The following is a 6,000-nucleotide window of genomic DNA, read 5'->3' on the forward strand; positions in this document are numbered from 1 at the left end:
AAAACTAATAGTTTCTCCCTGATTTTTCAGACACAAGTATATCTGTTGAAAATAGTCTGGTGTAGGCCCGAGAAATAGAAGAGTGGTTTTGCAGTTCCACGGGTCAAATCTCTGTATTATCCTGCTTTTGGCATTTTTTGCCATAAAGGAAAACAGTAATAGTGTCTCCTGATTTTTCAGACACAAATATAGCTGTTGAAAATAGTCTGGTGTAGGCCCGAGAAATAGTAGTGTGGTTTTGCAGTTCCACGGGTCAAATCTCTGTATTATCCTGCTTTATGCATTTTTTGCCATAAAGAAAAACTAATAGTGTCTCCCTGCCCTGATTTTTCAGACACAAGTATATCTGTTGAAAATAGTCTGGTGTAGGCCCGAGAAAAAGAAGTGTGGTTTTGCAGTTCCACGGGTCAAATCTCTGTATTATCCTGCTTTTGGCATTTTTTGCCATAAAGGAAAACAGTAATAGTGTCTCCTGATTTTTCGGACACAAATTTATCTGTTGAAAATAGTCTGGAGTAGGCCCGAGAAATAGAAGTGTGGTTTTGCAGTTCCACGGGTCAAATCTCTGTATTATCCTGCTTTTGGCATTTTTTGCCGTAAAGAAAAACTAATAGTGTCTCCCTGATTTTTCAGACACAAATATATCTGTTGAAAATAGTCTGGTGTAGGCCCGAGAAATAGTAGTGTGGTTTTGCAGTTCCACGGGTCAAATCTCTGTATTATCCTGCTTTTGGCATTTTTTGCCGTAAAGAAAAACTAATAGTGTGTCCCTGATTTTTCTGACACAAATATATCTGTTGAAAATAGTCTGGTGTAGGCCCGCGAAGTAGTAGTGTGGTTTTGCAGTTCCACGGGTCAAATCTCTGTATTATCCTGCTTTTGGCATTTTTTGCCGTAAAGAAAAACTAATAGAGTCTCCCTGAATTTTCAGACACAAATATATCTGTTGAAAATAGTCTGGTGTAGGCCCGAGAAATAGCAGTGTGGTTTTGCAGTTCCACGGGTCAAATCTCTGTATTATCCTGCTTTTGGCATTTTTTGCCGTAAAGAAAAACTAATAGTGTGTCCCTGATTTTTCTGACACAAATATATCTGTTGAAAATAGTCTGGTGTAGGCCCGAGAAATAGTAGTGTGGTTTTGCAGTTCCACAGGTCAAATCTCTGTGTTATCCTGCTTTTGGCATTTTTTGCCATAAAGAAAAACAGTAATAGTGTCTTCTGATTGTTCAGACACAAATATATCTGGTTAAAATAGTCTGGTGTAGGCCCGAAAAATAGAAGTGTGGTTTTGCAGTTCCACGGGTCAAATCTCTGTATTATCCTGCTTTTGGCATTTTTTGCCATAAAGAAAAACAGTAATATTGTCTTCTGATTGTTCAGACACAAATATGTCTGGTTAAAACAGTCTGGTGAAGGCCCGAAAAATAGAAGTGTGGTTTTGCAGTTCCACGGGTCAAATCTCTGTATTATCCTGCTTTTGGCATTTTTTTGCCATAAAGAAAAACAGTAATAGTGTCTCCTGATTGTTCAGACACAAATATGTCTGGTTGAAATAGTCTGGTGTAGGCCCGAGAAATAGAAGTGTGGTTATGCAGTTCCACGGGTCAAATCTCTGTATTATCCTGCTTTATGCATTTTTTGCCGTAAAGAAAAACTAATAGTGTCTCCCTGATTTTTCAGACACAAGTATATCTGTTGAAAATAGTCTGGTGTAGGACCGAGAAATAGAAGAGTGGTATTGCAGTTCCACGGGTCAAATCTCTGTATTATCCTGCTTTTGGCATTTTTTGCCATAAAGGAAAACAGTAATAGTGTCTCCTGATTTTTCAGACACAAATATATCTGTTGAAAATAGTCTGGTGTAGGCCCGAGAAATAGAAGAGTGGTTTTGCAGTTCCACGGGTCAAATCTCTGTATTATCCTGCTTTTGGCATTTTTTGCCGTAAAGAAAAACTAATAGTGTCTCCCTGATTTTTCAGACACAAATATATCTGTTGAAAATAGTCTGGTGTAGGCCCGAGAAATAGAAGTGTGGCTTTGCAGTTCCACGGGTCAAATCTCACCATTATCCTGCTTTTGGCATTTTTTGCCGTAAAGAAAAACTAATAGTGTCTCCCTGATTTTTCTGACACAAATATATCTGTTGAAAATAGTCTGGTGTAGGCCCGAGAAATAGAAGTGTGGTTTTGCAGTTCCACGGGTCAAATCTCTGTATCATCCTGCTTTTGGCATTTTTTGCCGTAAAGAAAAACTAATAGTGTCTCCCTGATTTTTCAAACACAAATATATCTGTTGAAAATAGTCTTGTGTAGGCCCGAAAAATAGAAGTGTGGTTTTGCAGTTCCACGGGTCAAATCTCTGATTATCCTGCTTTTGGCATTTTTTGCCATAAAGAAAAACAGTAATAGTGCCTCCTGATTTTTCAGACACAAATATATCTGTTGAAAATAATCTGGTGTAGGCCCGAGAAATAGAAGTGTGGTTTTGCAGTTCCACGGGTCAAATCTCTGTATTATCCTGCTTTTGGCATTTTTTGCCGTAAAGAAAAACTAATAGTGTCTCCCTGATTTTTCAGACACAAATATATCTGTTGAAAATAGTCTGGTGTAGGCCCGAGAAATAGAAGTGTGGCTTTGCAGTTCCACGGGTCAAATCTCACCATTATCCTGCTTTTGGCATTTTTTGCCGTAAAGAAAAACTAATAGTGTCTCCCTGATTTTTCAGACACAAATATATCTGTTGAAAATAGTCTGGTGTAGGCCCGAGAAATAGAAGTGTGGCTTTGCAGTTCCACGGGTCAAATCTCACCATTATCCTGCTTTTGGCATTTTTTGCCGTAAAGAAAAACTAATAGTGTCTCCCTGATTTTTCAGACACAAATATATCTGTTGAAAATAGTCTGGTGTAGGCCCGAGAAATAGAAGTGTGGTTTGGCAGTTCCACGGGTCAAATCTGTGTATTATCCTGCTTTTGGCATTTTTTGCCGTAAAGAAAAACTCATAGTTTCTCCCTGATTTTTCAGAAACAAATAAATCTGCTGAAAATAGTCTGGTGTAGGCCCGAAAAATAGAAGTGTGGTTTTGCAGTTCCACGGGTCAAATCTCTGTATTATCCTGCTTTTGGCATTTTTTGCCGTAAAGAAAAACTAATAGTGTCTCCCTGATTTTTCTGACACAAATATATCTGTTGAAAATAGTCTGGTGTAGGCCCGAAAAATAGAAGTGTGGTTTTGCAGTTCCACGGGTCAAATCTCTGTATTATCCTGCTTTTGGCATTTTTTTCCATAAAGAAAAACAGTAATAGTGTCTTCTGATTGTTCAGACACAAATATGTCTGGTTAAAATAGTCTGGTGTAGGCCCGAAAAATAGAAGTGTGGTTTTGCAGTTCCACGGGTCACATCTCTGTATTATCCTGCTTTATGCATTTTTTGCCGTAAAGAAAAACTAATAGTTTCTCCCTGATTTTTCAGACACAAGTATATCTGTTGAAAATAGTCTGGTGTAGGCCCGAGAAATAGAAGAGTGGTTTTGCAGTTCCACGGGTCAAATCTCTGTATTATCCTGCTTTTGGCATTTTTTGCCATAAAGGAAAACAGTAATAGTGTCTCCTGATTTTTCAGACACAAATATAGCTGTTGAAAATAGTGTGGTGTAGGCCCGAGAAATAGTAGTGTGGTTTTGCAGTTCCACGGGTCAAATCTCTGTATTATCCTGCTTTTGGCATTTTTTGCCGTAAAGAAAAACTAATAGTGTGTCCCTGATTTTTCTGACACAAATATATCTGTTGAAAATAGTCTGGTGTAGGCCCGAGAAATAGTAGTGTGGTTTTGCAGTTCCACGGGTCAAATCTCTGTATTATCCTGCTTTTGGCATTTTTTGCCGTAAAGAAAAACTAATAGTGTCTCCCTGAATTTTCAGACACAAATATATCTGTTGAAAATAGTCTGGTGTAGGCCCGAGAAATAGTAGTGTGGTTTTGCAGTTCCACGGGTCAAATCTCTGTATTATCCTGCTTTTGGCATTTTTTGCCGTAAAGAAAAACTAATAGTGTGTCCCTGATTTTTCTGACACAAATATATCTGTTGAAAATAGTCTGGTGTAGGCCCGAGAAATAGTAGTGTGGTTTTGCAGTTCCACGGGTCAAATCTCTGTATTATCCTGCTTTTGGCATTTTTTGCCGTAAAGAAAAACTAATAGTGTCTCCCTGAATTTTCAGACACAAATATATCTGTTGAAAATAGTCTGGTGTAGGCCCGAGAAATAGTAGTGTGGTTTTGCAGTTCCACGGGTCAAATCTCTGTATTATCCTGCTTTTGGCATTTTTTGCCGTAAAGAAAAACTTATAGTGTCTCCCTGATTTTTCTGACACAAATATATCTGTTGAAAATAGTCTGGTGTAGGCCCGAAAAATAGAAGTGTGGTTTTGCAGTTCCACGGGTCATATCTCTGTATTATCCTGCTTTTGGCATTTTTTGCCATAAAGAAAAACAGTAATAGTGTCTTCTGATTGTTCAGACACGAATATGTCTGGTTAAAACAGTCTGGTGTAGGCCCGAAAAATAGAAGTGTGGTTTTGCAGTTCCACGGGTCAAATCTCTGTATTATCCTGCTTTTGGCATTTTTTTGCCATAAAGAAAAACAGTAATAGTGTCTCCTGATTGTTCAGACACAAATATGTCTGGTTAAAATAGTCTGGTGTAGGCCCGAGAAATAGAAGTGTGGTTTTGCAGTTCCATGGGTCAAATCTCTGTATTATCCTGCTTTATGCATTTTTTGCCGTAAAGAAAAACTAATAGTGTCTCCCTGATTTTTCAGACACATGTATATCTGTTGAAAATAGTCTGGTGTAGGCCCGAGAAATAGAAGAGTGGTTTTGCAGTTCCACGGGTCAAATCTCTGTATTATCCTGCTTTTGACATTTTTTGCCATAAAGAAAAACAGTAATAGTGTCTCCTGATTTTTCAGACACAAATATATCTGTTGAAAATAATCTGGTGTAGGCCCGAGAAATAGAAGTGTGGTTTTGCAGTTCCACGGGTCAAATCTCTGTATTATCCTGCTTTTGGCATTTTTTGCCGTAAAGAAAAACTAATAGTGTCTCCCTGATTTTTCAGACACAAATATATCTGTTGAAAATAGTCTGGTGTAGGCCCGAGAAATAGAAGTGTGGCTTTGCAGTTCCACAGGTCAAATCTCACCATTATCCTGCTTTTGGCATTTTTTGCCGTAAAGAAAAACTAATAGTGTCTCCCTGATTTTTCAGACACAAATATATCTGTTGAAAATAATCTGGTGTAGGCCCGAGAAATAGAAGTGTGGTTTTGCAGTTCCACGGGTCAAATCTCTGTATCATCCTGCTTTTGGCATTTTTTGCCGTAAAGAAAAACTAATAGTGTCTCCCTGATTTTTCAGACACAAATATATCTGTTGAAAATAGTCTGGTGTAGGCCCGAGAAATAGAAGTGTGGTTTGGCAGTTCAATGGGTCAAATCTGTGTATTATCCTGCTTTTGGCATTTATTGCCGTAAAGAAAAACTCATAGTTTCTCCCTGATTTTTCAGAAACAAATATATCTTTTGAAAATAGTCTGGTGTAGGCCCGAAAAATAGAAGTGTGGTTTTGCAGTTCCACGGGTCAAATCTCTGTATTATCCTGCTTTTGGCATTTTTTTGCCATAAAGAAAAACAGTAATAGTGTCTCCTGATTGTTCAGACACAAATATATCTGTTGAAAATAGTCTGGTGTAGGCCCGAGAAATAGAAGTGTGGTTTTGCAGTTCCACGGGTCAAATCTCTGTATTATCCTGCTTTTGGCATTTTTTGCCATAAAGAAAAACAGTAATAGTGTCTTCTGATTGTTCAGACACAAATATGTCTGGTTAAAATAGTCTGGTGTAGGCCCGAAAAATAGAAGTGTGGTTTTGCAGTTCCACGGGTCAAATCTCTGTATTATCCTGCTTTTGGCATTTTTTGCCGTAAAGAAAAACTAATAGTGTCTCCC

This window comes from Phyllobates terribilis, unplaced genomic scaffold (genome assembly GCF_046119375.1).
Source record: "Phyllobates terribilis strain yellow unplaced genomic scaffold, ASM4611937v1 Scaffold_1__5_contigs__length_1240528914, whole genome shotgun sequence".
NCBI lineage: Eukaryota > Metazoa > Chordata > Amphibia > Anura > Dendrobatidae > Phyllobates > Phyllobates terribilis.